Source organism: Dermochelys coriacea, chromosome 5 (assembly GCF_009764565.3).
Source record: "Dermochelys coriacea isolate rDerCor1 chromosome 5, rDerCor1.pri.v4, whole genome shotgun sequence".
NCBI classification, from domain to species: Eukaryota; Metazoa; Chordata; order Testudines; family Dermochelyidae; genus Dermochelys; species Dermochelys coriacea.
The window spans coordinates 120,409,200-120,422,416 of record NC_050072.1 but is presented as its reverse complement, the minus strand read 5'-3'; positions in this window follow the sequence as shown (position 1 = coordinate 120,422,416).

The window sequence follows — 13,217 nt, the reverse complement described above, 5'->3', positions numbered from 1 at the left end:
AATGAAGCTATGCTGATTTACATCAGCTGAGGATCATGTCTAGGAAGTTTCACTGGTTTATTGGTCGACTCTTGCACTTCCTGTATTATACACTGGTGTGACATCCCTCGTGGCAGTGGTGCTATAAGGAGGGCTTTGGGATGTATGGCCACTGGGAGGCATTCACAGACAGAGGATAGTTCTCTTGGGATGGACTTCATCTGAGTAGGGAAGGAAATAGACTTCTAGGATCAAGGCTGGCACAACTGATAAAGAGAGCTTTAAACTAGGAATTAGGGGGAGATGGTTGGGAGATGTCCAGGTAATCTCCACGCCAGATTTTAGCATTGAGAGGGAAGAAGACGAAGTAAGAAAGGATACAGCCGTGGGTAGGAGAATGTATATAAGGAGCGAGGGCGGTGTGGATACTAGTCTAATAGGTTATACTGGCTGTAGAATGACTGTGCCTAATAGGGTACAAAACGTGAGCAAAGCCAAACAGCAAAAATTAAGATGTTTGTTCACCAATGCGAGGAGCCTAGGTAACAAAATGGAGGAACTAGAGCTACTGGTGCAGGAAGTGAAACCAGATATTCTAGGAAAAAGAAAAGGAGTACTTGTGGCACCTTAGAGACTAACAAATTTATTAGAGCATAAGCTTTCATGAGCTACAGCTCACTTCATCGGATGCATTCGGTGTAATGCATTTTCCACCGAATGCATCCGATGAAGTGAGCTGTAGCTCACGAAAGCTTATGCTCTAATAAATTTGTTAGTCTCTAAGGTGCCACAAGTACTCCGTTTCTTTTTGTGAATACAGACTAACACGGCTGCTACTCTGAAACCAGATATTCTAGGGATAACAGAAACATGGTGGAATAGTAGTCATGACTGGACTACAGGTATTGAAGGGTATGTGCTCTTTAGGAAAGACAGAAACAAAGGTAAAGGTGATGGAGTAGCATTGTATATCAATGATGAGGTAGAATGTAAAGAAATAAGAAGCGATACAATGGATAAGACAGAGTCCGTCTGGGCAAAAATTACATTGGGGAAGATAACTAGTAAAGCCTCTCCTATGATAGTGCTTGGGGTCTGCTATAGACCTCCGGGATCTAATTTGGATATGGATAGAGCCCTTTTTAATGTTTTTAATAAAGTAAATACTAATGGAAACTGTGTGATCATGGGAGACTTTAACTTCCCAGATATAGACTGGAGGACCAGTGCTAGTAATAATAATAGGGCTCAGATTTTCCTAGATGCGATAGCTGATGGATTCCTTCATCAAGTAGTTGCTGAACCGACTAGAGGGGATGCCATTTTAGGTTTAATTTTGGTGAGTAGCGAGGACCTCATAGAAGAAATGGTTGTAGGGGACAATCTTGGCTCAAGTGATCATGAGCTAATTGAGTTCAAACTAAATGGAAGGATTAACAAAAATAAAACTGCAACTAGAGTTTTTGATTTCAAAAGGGCTGACTTTCAAAAATTAAGGAAATTAGTTAGGGAAGTGGATTGGACTGAAGAACTTATGGATCTAAAGGTAGAGGAGGCCTGGGATTACTTTAAATCAAAGCTGCAGAAGCTATCGGAAGCTGTATCCCAAGAAAGGGGAAAAAATTCATAGGAAGGAGTTGTAGACCAAGCTGGATGAGCAAGCATCTTAGAGAGGTGATTAAGAAGAAGCAGAAAGCATACAGGGAGTGGAAGATGGGAGAGATCAGCAAGGAAAGCTACCTAATTGAGGTCAGAACATATAGGGATAAAGTGAGACAGGCTAAAAGTCGAGTAGAGTTGGACCTTGCAAAGGGATTAAAACCAACAGTAAAAGGTTCTATAGCCATATAAATAAGAAGAAAACTAAGAAAGAAGAAGTGGGGCCGCTAAACACTGAGGATGGAGTGGAGGTTAAAGATAATCTAGGCATGGCGCAATATCTAAACAAATACTTTGCCTCAGTCTTTAATAAGGCTAAAGAGGATCTTAGGGATAATGGTAGCATGACAAATGGGAATGAGGATATGGAGGTAGATATTACCATATCTGAGGTAGAAGCAAAACTCAAACAGCTTAATGGGACTAAATCGGGGGGCCCAGATAATCTTCATCCAAGAATATTAAAGGAATTGGCACCTGAAATTGCAAGCCCATTAGCAAGAATTTTTAATGAATCTGTAAACTCAGGAGTAGTACCGAATGATTGGAGAATTGCTAATATAGTTCCTATTTTTAAGAAAGGGAAAAAAAAAGTGATCCGGGTAACTACAGGCCAGTTAGTTTGACATCTGTAGTATGCAAGGTCCTGGAAAAAATTTTGAAGGAGAAATTAGTTAAGGACATTGAAGTCAATGGTAAACGGGACAAAATACAACATGGTTTTACAAAAGGAAGATCGTGCCAAACCAACCTAATCTCCTTTTTTGAAAAAGTAACAGATTTTTTAGATAAAGGAAATGCAGTGGATCTAATTTACCTAGATTTCAGTAAGGCATTTGATACCGTGCCACATGGGAATTATTAGTTAAATTGGAGAAGATGGGGATCAATATGAACATCAAAAGGTGGATAAGGAATTGGTTAAAGGGGAGACTGTAACAGGTCCTACTAAAAGGAGAACTGTCAGGCTGGAGGGAGGTTACCAGTGGAGTTCCTCAGGGATCGGTTTTGGGACCAATCTTATTTAATCTTTTTATTACTAACCTTGGCACAAAAAGTGGGAGTGTACTAATAAAGTTTGCAGATGATACAAAGCTGGGAGGTATTGCCAATTCGGAGAAGGATCGGGATATTATACAGGAGGATCTGGATGACCTTGTAAACTGGAGTAATAGTAATAGGATGAAATTTAATAGTGAGAAGTGTAAGGTTATGCATTTAGGGATTAATAACAAGAATTTTAGTTATAAGTTGGGGACGCATCAATTAGAAGTAACGGAAGAGGAGAAGGACCTTGGAGTATTGGTTGATCATAGGATGACTATGAGCTGCCAATGTGATATGGCTGTGAAAAAAGCTAATGCGGTTTTGGGATGCATCAGGAGAGGCATTTCCAGTAGGGATAAGGAGGTTTTAGTACCATTATACAAGGCACTGGTGAGACCTCACCTAGAATACTGTGTGCAGTTCTGGTCTCCCATGTTTAAAAAGGATGAATTCAAACTGGAGCAGGTACAGAGAAGGGCTACTAGGATGATCCGAGGAATGGAAAACTTGTCTTATGAAAGGAGACTTAAGGAGCTTGGCTTGTTTAGCCTAACTAAAAGAAGGTTGAGGGGAGATATGATTGCTCTCTATAAATATATCAGAGGGATAAATACAGGAGAGGGAGAGGAATTATTTCAGCTCAGCACCAGTGTGGACACAAGAACAACTGGGTATAAACTGGCCACCAGGAAGTTTAGACTTGAAATTAGACGAAGGTTTCTAACCGTCAGAAGAGTGAAGTTTTGGAATAGCCTTCCAAGGGAAGCAGTGGGGGCAAAAGATCTATCTGGTTTTAAGATTCTACTCGATAAGTTTATGGAGGAGATGGTATGATGGGAGAATGGGATTTTGGTAAGTAATTGATCTTTAAATTCAGGGTAAATAGGACTAATCCCCTGAGATGGGATAATAGATGGATGGGATCTGAGTTACCCAGGAAAGAATTTTCTGTAGTGAATCTTGTAGTGAATGGCTGGTGAATCTTGCCCATATGCTCAGCTGATCGCCATATTTGGGGTCGGGAAGGAATTTTCCTCCAGGGCAGATTGGAGAGGCCCTGGAGGTTTTTCGCCTTCCTCTGTAGCATGGGGCAAGGGTGACTTGAAGGAGGCTTCTCTGCTCCTTGAAGTCTTTAAACCATGATTTAAGGACTTCAATAGCTCAGACATAGGTGAGGTTTTTTGTAGGAGTGGGTGGGTGAGATTCTGTGGCCTGCGCTGTGCAGGAGGTCGGACTAGATGATCAGAATGGTCCCTTCTGACCTTAGTATCTATGAATATATGATGAGCTCTCTAGAAAATCCCACCCTAGGAATCTAAACTCTAAACCCAAACATAACATTAACCCACTGAAGATGATTAAGTTTTTTCATCATTGAATTATGAGTAAACTGTGAAGCCTTAAAAACTGAGCAGTCATTCTTTGATCTTTAGAAAACTTGTTAATGAACATCTCAAAGGTGCATTCAGATATTTGCTGGCAATCTGAATTTCTCAAACCTTCAGTGATTTGTGTTTGAAAGGGCTTCGAATAAAGAGGCGAGAGAGCAGAAGTGTGTTAGGGGAGAGTAAACAGAACTTTTTATAACCTAAAGAAAGTTATTTTAGTTTGTTTTAGTGACTAGACAGTCATTTTAAAAAGTATCCTCTAGAACAACAGCTGGACCATGAAGAAGAGGTTAAACAGAAAACCAGCGGACCCTTAAAAAACAGAAGTTTTGCACTTTAATAAGGACATTTTTTCCTAATAGCTAATCCCAGATATTTATGCTGTCCTGTACTTGAGTTGATGTAATGAAATACATAGAGCTAGATTCTGCCACGCTTACAGTGAGTAGTACCTTACTCTTTGATTAGTCCCAATGGCATTACTTAGGGAGTAAGGCATTACTAAACTTGAATAAGGGCATCAGAATTCAGCCCATAGAGAACATTAAAGTTAACTGGCTGAATCATCAGTGGTGCCAAACTCACAGGCATGCAGCCAAGAAAGGGGAAGAGGTAAAGGTGACTGGCTCCAAGCCAATTTCCTGCGTCTGGTGATCCTGGGGCCTGGCACAAATTAGATCTTATGGCAGCTGGAGTGTTCTTCTTAAGTGCCATTCCACTGGCCCAATGTCACTACAGCACAGCGTGTTGTCAGCCACTCTCCCTGCCATCCCCCTCCAATGCCAGAACTTCCCTACACGGGAGAGTGAGGGAGGAATGGGTAGCATGAAAAATTAGCTACAGCTGCAATATAACACCAAGGGATTCCCTTATGACAGGAGACTCCTTAGCTTCCCCTTTAAGGCAGATTTGAAACCCCTTAGCATTGTGATACAACCTGGCCTGGGGATCTGCCCCAATGGGACTATCTAGGATGTTAGAAAGAATCATGTTTATAAGGTACATTCTGATGGCCAGGATCACTGTGCTGTCTGCAAAGTGATGGGCAGAAACCTGGCCAACTGCTCTGATTCTTGTGATACTGGCACATAACCTTTGAATTACTGCTTCAAAGAATTCATTTCTTTTTACAGGCGTGCTTGAGGGGTCTTAGTGAACTGCCTTTGAGCCAAGTCATGGGGATATTTTATTGTCTAGTGTAAAGTGAATATTCCATGTGCCGCTCTTGAATATTCCATTTGTCACGAGTGAGGTAGCACAAGTCACCTGTGCCGCCTTCTCTTCAGTCATTTGCTCCGTGCACGCGGGGTAGCGTTTACGTCTATTGATCTATATTGATGGCTCTATGCTGTAGCGTGTCGTGGTTCTACTTCCAGGCTTATTGCCTGATGCCTGGCGCCTTGTATGCTTATTTACATCTCAGCAAAGTGGGTGTGAAATGGGACTGCTTTGATCTGGCAGCATCCGCCCTGCATTCACTTTGTGTGACCTGTGTGACTCTGTGACCTGTGTGAATTGAGCTGGTGATCTCAGTTTATCCCTAGCAGACGGGCATTCACAACGCAAACATCTCTTTCCTGAATAGCATGAATCTGCCATTAATAGGAGTCTCAGGCCAAAGACCGAAGAGGTGTAGAAACTGAATTATCCCCTTCTCCGGAGTGGGAGGAAACTTGCAGTGCCCACACATGTAAATACAAAGAGGGCTGTAATGAAATAAAAAGAGCAGCGTCCAGAAGACACCTGTTCATGTTCCAGTGCGACTGTAACACTCCCCTCAACACAGATTTGTAAATTACTTTTTGAAATAATGCACAAGGCTTCTATTATGATAAGCGGAAGAATATACCAGCAGTAAGTATTGCGTAAGCTAAAATAATGCAGGTGCTTTCAGCCTATGGAAAATGGCAAGCTAACATTTTACATGCTACAAGACAGCCATTACAATATCCATTCTACTTCCAGGGTTGTGCCCTGCTCTTAGTCTGCACAGGACTCTAGCTTTGCTGGAGAACAGAGAACAAGAGTAAGAATCCCCACACTAGGTACACAGCACAGCCCTCATCTGGCTCTTGCACCCCTGCCAATTTCCAGTGACCAAGTAAGGCTAGATTAAATACTATCGTCCTTTGCCTAAGGCCACAGCTCCTGAACTAATGGGATCAGCTTTAGAATCTCAGTTTTAAAACAAATGATGTTTGCAGCCCTTATGCTTGCAGAGAGAACTTTGGAAGAGTAAGACAAATGTAACAATTTCAATGATGATGGTCAGCAACTAGAATGTGGGCAGTCTGACCTATGGGGTAGCACCAGAGTTTGGCCCAGTAGTTAGAGCCAAGGCCAGGAGTCAAAGCCAAGGGTCAGAGCTGGCGTTAGAAGCTGGGTGAGAGAGCAGGGGTGGAGCAAGGCTGGGAACAAGGTCAGCACAGGAGAAGTTGCAGCTGCAGAGCAGCCAGTGACTTGTTGGTGCTTCTGTTGGGCTTAAGTCCATGCCTGCTGGTTCTCTTCATCCAATCATGGGATTCTGCTGTATCTCATCTCTGTTCATGAGTCTGCTTGCAGACTGAGCAAGCTAGTCCCAGGCTCAGCTGCAGGCCCTCGTTCTTGACAATGTCTGCCTGAGTCTGCAGCCAGCCTGAAACAATTTCTCGGAGAAGTGTGAACTGTCCCATTCATTCCAATCAAGTGTTAACTCTGAAGCCCACTGATCCCAGTGAGGAGACCCTCACTGCTGCCACCCCTCATGGCTCTGCTGCCTGGTAGTGGAAGGGCTCCCTCCCCACAGAATCCTCTGCTCATGTCAATTCTCCTTTATAAGTGCTGAACACCTGCTGTCTGAAAAAAGGCCCCCTGAGCACCCAAAATCACTGCACATTTTAAAAGAAAATTAGGCCTTGATGCTTAATCAAGATGTTATGAAAATCAGCATTGATCCAGGTTCTTTGGCTTTTAAAAACAAATTTGAATAATTTGGTCATTCCAAAATATTTGTTTTTCAAAATACCTGGATTCCATGGTCTTGGTAAGTGTTTCTGTCCAGTTACCTTCACTCACAATTGCCTTTGTTTCAGACTAAATTGGATCCCCAATTCTGGGATACCTCAAGATATTCTAGGAATTATTTTGGGGACATTCTATGGCTTGCGTTATACAGGAGGTCAAACAAGATGATCACAATGATTCCTTCTGACTTTGGAATCAACAAATCTCAGATTTCTCAACAGACTTGAAACCAGAGGTCTTACTGGATTTTGGAGGTAGAGCAAAAGCCATAATACATAATTGAAGGAAACAGAAGCATAGACCACAAATGTGCAGCACTTTGCAGATTTTATACCTAGCCAGCCATACCCACACTCATTCAAAATTCTCTGTGCGCTATAGGGAACCTCTGGATATTCTCACCCCTAGGGCTAGCCTGGAGCCATGCAATCCATGTTTAGGACCAAAGGCACAGTTCTTATTTAAAATAAGCAGCAGCCAGCTAAAAAAGACTTGTGCAAGTGCACATGGGCACATGTGCCCCCCCCCGGACTGCCTACCCCCCAGCTTTGCCCTTTACTACCTGCCCCATTTGCCACTTGCTTTGCCTCCTCTTTTGCTCCAGCCCCCCTTACTAGCTTCAGTTTGTTTGCCTGCCCCGCCCATTTCCTTCTGCAGCCTTTGTTTGTTTGCCCCGCCCCAGCCTCTGAAGCTAGCCCCTTGGTTTCCCTGTTCTGCCCCCTCCCATGCGCTTGTGCAACTCCCCATTTCAGTTACAACCCTCTTCACTGCACCTTCAATGTTGTTGAATCCTGCCCCCCATAGTGCACCAAGAGGAGCCGGAATTTACACCTTGTGTCGGTGACTGACCCCTAACCCCTGATTGCCCCCTGTCCAGCCCACCCCTTTTGGCGCCCTCCTCCCCTGCCTGCAGCCTAGCAGGGAGGAGTGGTCGACCTGCTTCCCCTCTCCCCTCCTCCTTTTGATGTCCTCCCTTTCCTCCTTGCTCATGATGGCGGGGGATGAGACGGGTGAGACCTCTCCAGTAGCCCGAGCTCCCCCTCCCCCGCCTGCCCCTCTGTCACCCCCCCAAGCTTCTACCTCTGCTGCCAAACCATCTGCCATCGCCCCCGTTGGGGCACCAGCAGCGACGGACACCGGGGTGACCTCCACTGCTGCCACGTCTATCACCCCCTCAGATTTGCGGGGAGTCCTCCCAGCCGGCGGGAAGGGCCAGGGGAAGAAGAAGGGGAAGGGCCCCGCTAAAAAGACCAGGCCCTCCATGGCAGGGGCTGTCCCTGATGCCCCGGCCCCATCTCCAGCTGGGGCGCCCCTCCCCGCTGTTCCCTCCACCAGCTCTGCAGGTGTCCCTCCCCCGGCCCCCAGAACATACGCCCAGGTGGCGGCAGCCCCCCCGCCTGCCGCTACATCATTTCTCCAGCCCACCGCCTCTGCTACCATCTATAGCGGCCGGGGCCCCTTTCCCACCATGACCAGGAAGCACGGCGTCCGTTGCCTCCTGGTGCCCGCCTCACCCCACGTGGAGACCTATGTGCGGGCGTTGGCGAGGGTGGTGGGGCCCACGGCCATTGTGGCGGCCTCCAAAATGTATGGCAAGGTCGTCTTCTTCCTAGCATCGGAGGCCGCCGCCCAGGAGGCGGTGGAGAAGGGCCTGGCGGTCGGGGGCATGTTCGTCCCCTTAGAGCCACTAGAGGACCTGGGCGTCCGCCTGGTCCTGACCTCCGTCCCTCCCTTTCTCCCCAATGCCGCCCTGTTACCCGCCCTTTCTACCTTGGGAAAGCCCATCTCTGTCATCAGCCCTCTCCCGTTGGGCTGCAAAGACCCCGCCCTCCGTCACGTCCTCTCCTTCCGCCGGCAAGTGCAGCTTCAACTGCTGCCGGCGGCGCGCGACGGAGAGGCACTGGAGGGGTCCTTCCTAGTCCCCTACCAGGGGACCCCTTACAGGGTTCATTATTCCACGGGGGAGGCCCGGTGCTACCTCTGCCGGGCGATGGGGCACGTCCGGAGGGACTGCCCCTGGCCCGGGAAGGAGGGGCATCCAGGACACCCGAGCCCCAGCAGGACACCGGCCCCGTCATCGCCGACGCCCCTGGCTGCCCGGCACCCGAAACCGCCCCTCCTCCTTCCCAGTCCACCATTGCTCCCGCTCGGGCCCAAGGGGTACCTCCCCCACTATGCCCAAACAAGCGGGAGAACCCCGCCCCCGCTGTTTGCAATCTGGCGGGGTCTGTGGAGGAGGGTGCGGCAGGGACACCGCCAAGTATGGGAGAGGGCCCGCCCCAAGGGGAATCTTCCCTCCCTTGTGCTGCCCCACCGTTACCCCCTCGAGTCCCTGAGCCATCGCCTCTGCCCCCTGACACAACCCCTGCTAGCCAGCCCCCGGATGATGCCATGGAGGGCTGGGCCCTAGTCCAGGGGAAGCAGGGCAAGCGGAAGGCTCGAGCTCCGCTCCTCCCATCTGACGCGGAGGCCCCCCGGAAGACCAGGAAGGGGGGCACCGATGCCGAGCCTTCCGCTCTACCCACGGGTGTGTTCCACCCACCAGAGCCGGCTGGGGAAGACGTGGCAGCACTGGAAGACGGTATCTCCCCTCCACGGGAGTCCCTCCCCTCCAAGACCCCCGAGGCACCATCTGAAACCCCAGTGTGCCCCAAAGTAACCATCGCGTCAGGTGCCGGCGGGGAGAATCCTGGGGTAGCGGAAAATAATTTCCCCTCTATATATGAGGAGATCGAGGCCCTGGGTCTGACCCCGGTCACCCAGGGGGAGGACGATCCTATGCCAGCGGGCCTCGATCTGGGCGACTTCTTTCCAGCCCCCCTTTCCCCATACTCCCTCCCCCTAACTGTCGCTTCTGCTCCCACCTCCGAGGAGCCCCTGGACTCCTCCATCAACCCGGCTGCAGAAGGCACCCTGCTGAGAGCCACCGAGCCAGTTGAGGCGACGGCCAGTGCCACGCGGCTGGAACCTGAGCCACCAGGGGCATCCCTCGCTGGTGAGGAGCATTCGACCTCCTTTCCGGGAGAGGACCCTACAGAAGAAAGTCCACCTCCTGATGCCGTGGCTGCCAAATCCACCAGATAGCTTGCGTCCGGCATCGGTGAGAGCCCTCTCCCGACCCAGAATCTCACCTCTACCCCTGCCCCTGCCCTTCTCCCACCCACCTCCCGAGATATTATTGCCACTCCTGGGACAGTCTCCTTCCCCTTTCCAGCAGATGACTCCCAGGGAATGGCCTTTGTGTTTGCCCGTCCCGACCCACCAGGGGCTGCTATCCTCCCTCCGCCGCCCCCTATCGCCCCAGCATTCAGGTCAACCCATCAAGAGCCCCGTCGGGGGTCCGCACCCTGTCTGCCCGTCCCGCTGGGCCAGGGGGCTGTACCAAGGGCCCCATCGGGAAGCAACCAGACCATAACCCCAGCCCCCCATGCGCTGCGAGAGGAGTTGCGGGAGTTCCTAGAAGACGTCCGTGGCTCCCGCAACAAAGTCCAGCTTGCCCTCCAGCAATGGGGGGACTTTAATCAAATCCTCCGGGCCGCAAGGGCCCTCATGGGGGAGGGGAAAAGGACCGGGAGACAGGGCGCCGCGGCCTACCAGCGGGTCCGCCACTTCCGTGACTCCTTACTCACCTACGGGGTGGGTCACGGACTGCTACGCGGCCCGCCGGGAGCCACGAGCATTCCTGCCGGCGAGGATCCCCCCCAGCCCTCCTCATGGCACCCTTTACCATCGCAACATTGAACACCCGTGGCTGTAAGATGGGTCTCCGCAGGTCCCAGGTGCTCTCCTTCCTTCGAGAGGGGAGGTACTCTGTGGTTTTCCTGCAGGAGACCCATACGGATCCGACCGCCGAAGACAGCTGGCGGCTGGATTGGGGAGACAGGGTCTACTTTAGCCACCTCACAGTTCATACGGGTGGAGTGGCGACCCTGTTCTCCCCCGACCTACGGCCCGAGGTGCTGGGGGTCGCCGAGGCTGTGCCGGGTCGCCTGCTGCACCTCCGGGTCCAAATGGAGGGGCTCGTAGTCAACCTCGTCAACATCTATGCCCCAGCAGCGAGCCCAGAGTGGCTGCAATTCTATCAGCAGGCATCCGCCTTCCTCGGCACCTTGGATCCTCAGGAGTGCCTGGTCCTGGGAGGGGACTTTAACATCACCCTTGAGGAACGGGACCGCTCGGGAACCGAGCAGAGCCCGGCCGCCGTGGCCGTCCTCCAGGAGATAGTCGAACACCACTCCCTGGTGGACGTCTGGCGTGACCACCACCCGGATGACACTTCCACGTTCACCTTTGTCCGGGTGGAGGCCCATCGGTCGCGCCACTCCCGGTTGGACCACATTTATTTATCACGCTTTCATCTTACACGAGCCCACTCCTCCAGCATCCGGCCGGCCCCATTTTCTGACCATCACATAGCCACCGTGACAGCCTCCCTCTGCGCGGAGAGGCCGGGGCCGGCCTATTGGCATTTTAACAACAGCTTGCTGGAGGATGCGGGCTTCGTGGCGTCCTTCCGGGAGTTCTGGCTGGCCTGGCGAGGGCAGCGGCGTGCCTTTCCCTCGGCACGGCGGTGGTGGGACGTAGGGAAGGTGCGCGCCCGGCTCTTCTGCCGTGACTACACCCGGGGCACCAGCCGACGGAGGGATGCAACGATAGAGCAGTTGGAACGGGAGGTCTTAGAGCTGGAGAGGCGTCTGGCCGCCAGCCCCGAGGATCCACCCCTCTGCGGAGCGTGCCGGGAGAAGCGGGAGGAGCTCCGGAGCCTCGAGGACCATCGGGCCCGGGGTGCCTTTGTTCGATCCCGCATCCGTCTCCTTCGGGAGATGGATTGCGGCTCCCGCTTCTTCTACGCCCTGGAAAAAAAGAGAGGGGCTAAGAAACATATCATCTGCCTACTGGCAGAAGATGGCACCCCCCTCACGGATCCGGTGGAGATGTGCGAGAGGGCGAGAGCCTTCTACGCAAGCCTATTCTCCCCGGAGCCGACCGATCCTAACGCTTGCAGAGTGCTGTGGGAGGAGCTCCCGACGGTCAGCGTGGGCGACCGAGACCGGCTAGAGCTGCCTCTCACTCTGGCCGAGTTCTCGGAAGCCCTCCGTCGCATGCCCACCAATAAATCTCCGGGCATGGACGGGCTGACCGTGGAGTTCTACCGCGTGTTCTGGGACGTCCTCGGCCCAGACCTAGTCACCGTCTGGGCCGAGTCTTTGCAGAGCGGGGTCCTCCCTCTTTCGTGCAGGCGAGCCGTGCTGGCCTTATTGCCGAAGAAGGGGGACCTCCGCGATTTACGAAATTGGCGTCCCGTCTCGCTCCTCAGCACGGACTACAAAATCGTGGCAAAAGCCATCTCCCTGAGGCTAGGGTCCGTGCTGGCGGACGTGGTCCACCCAGACCAGACCTACACCGTCCCGGGCCGCAGCATCTTCGACAACCTATATCTGGTCCGGGACCTATTGGAACTTGGGTGTAAGGATGGTCTGTCGTTCGCCCTCCTGTCCTTAGATCAGGAGAAGGCGTTCGACAGGATGGATCACGGGTATCTCCTGAGCACTCTGCAGGCGTTTGGCTTCGGACCCAGGTTTGTGAACTTTCTCCGGGTGCTGTACGCTTCCACAGAGTGTCTGGTAAGGCTCAACTGGACCCTGACCGAACCGGTCAACTTCGGGCGAGGAGTACGGCAGGGGTGCCCCCTCTCAGGCCAGCTGTACGCTCTGGTGATCGAGCCCTTCCTCTGTCTCCTCCGAAGAAGGTTGACAGGGTTGGTGCTGAGGGAGCCGGAGCTGCGGCTGGTCCTGTCGGCGTATGCTGATGACATGCTCCTCATGGTCCAGGACCCGGGCGACTTGGTGCGGGTGGAGGCTTGCCAGGCCATCTATTCAGCAGCCTCCTCTGCACGGGTCAACTGGGTCAAGAGCTCTGGCTTGGTGGTAGGAGACTGGCGGCAGGCGAGCTCCCTCCCACCCGCGCTTCAGGCCATCTGGTGGAGCACGGGTCCGCTGCTCTATCTGGGCGTTTACCTTTCTGCCACGCATCCCTCTCCGCCGGAGAACTGGCAGAATTTAGAGGGCGGGGTGATAGAGCGGCTCCGGAAATGGACAGGACTACTCCGGTGCCTCTCCCTTCGAGGGAGAGCGTTAGTGC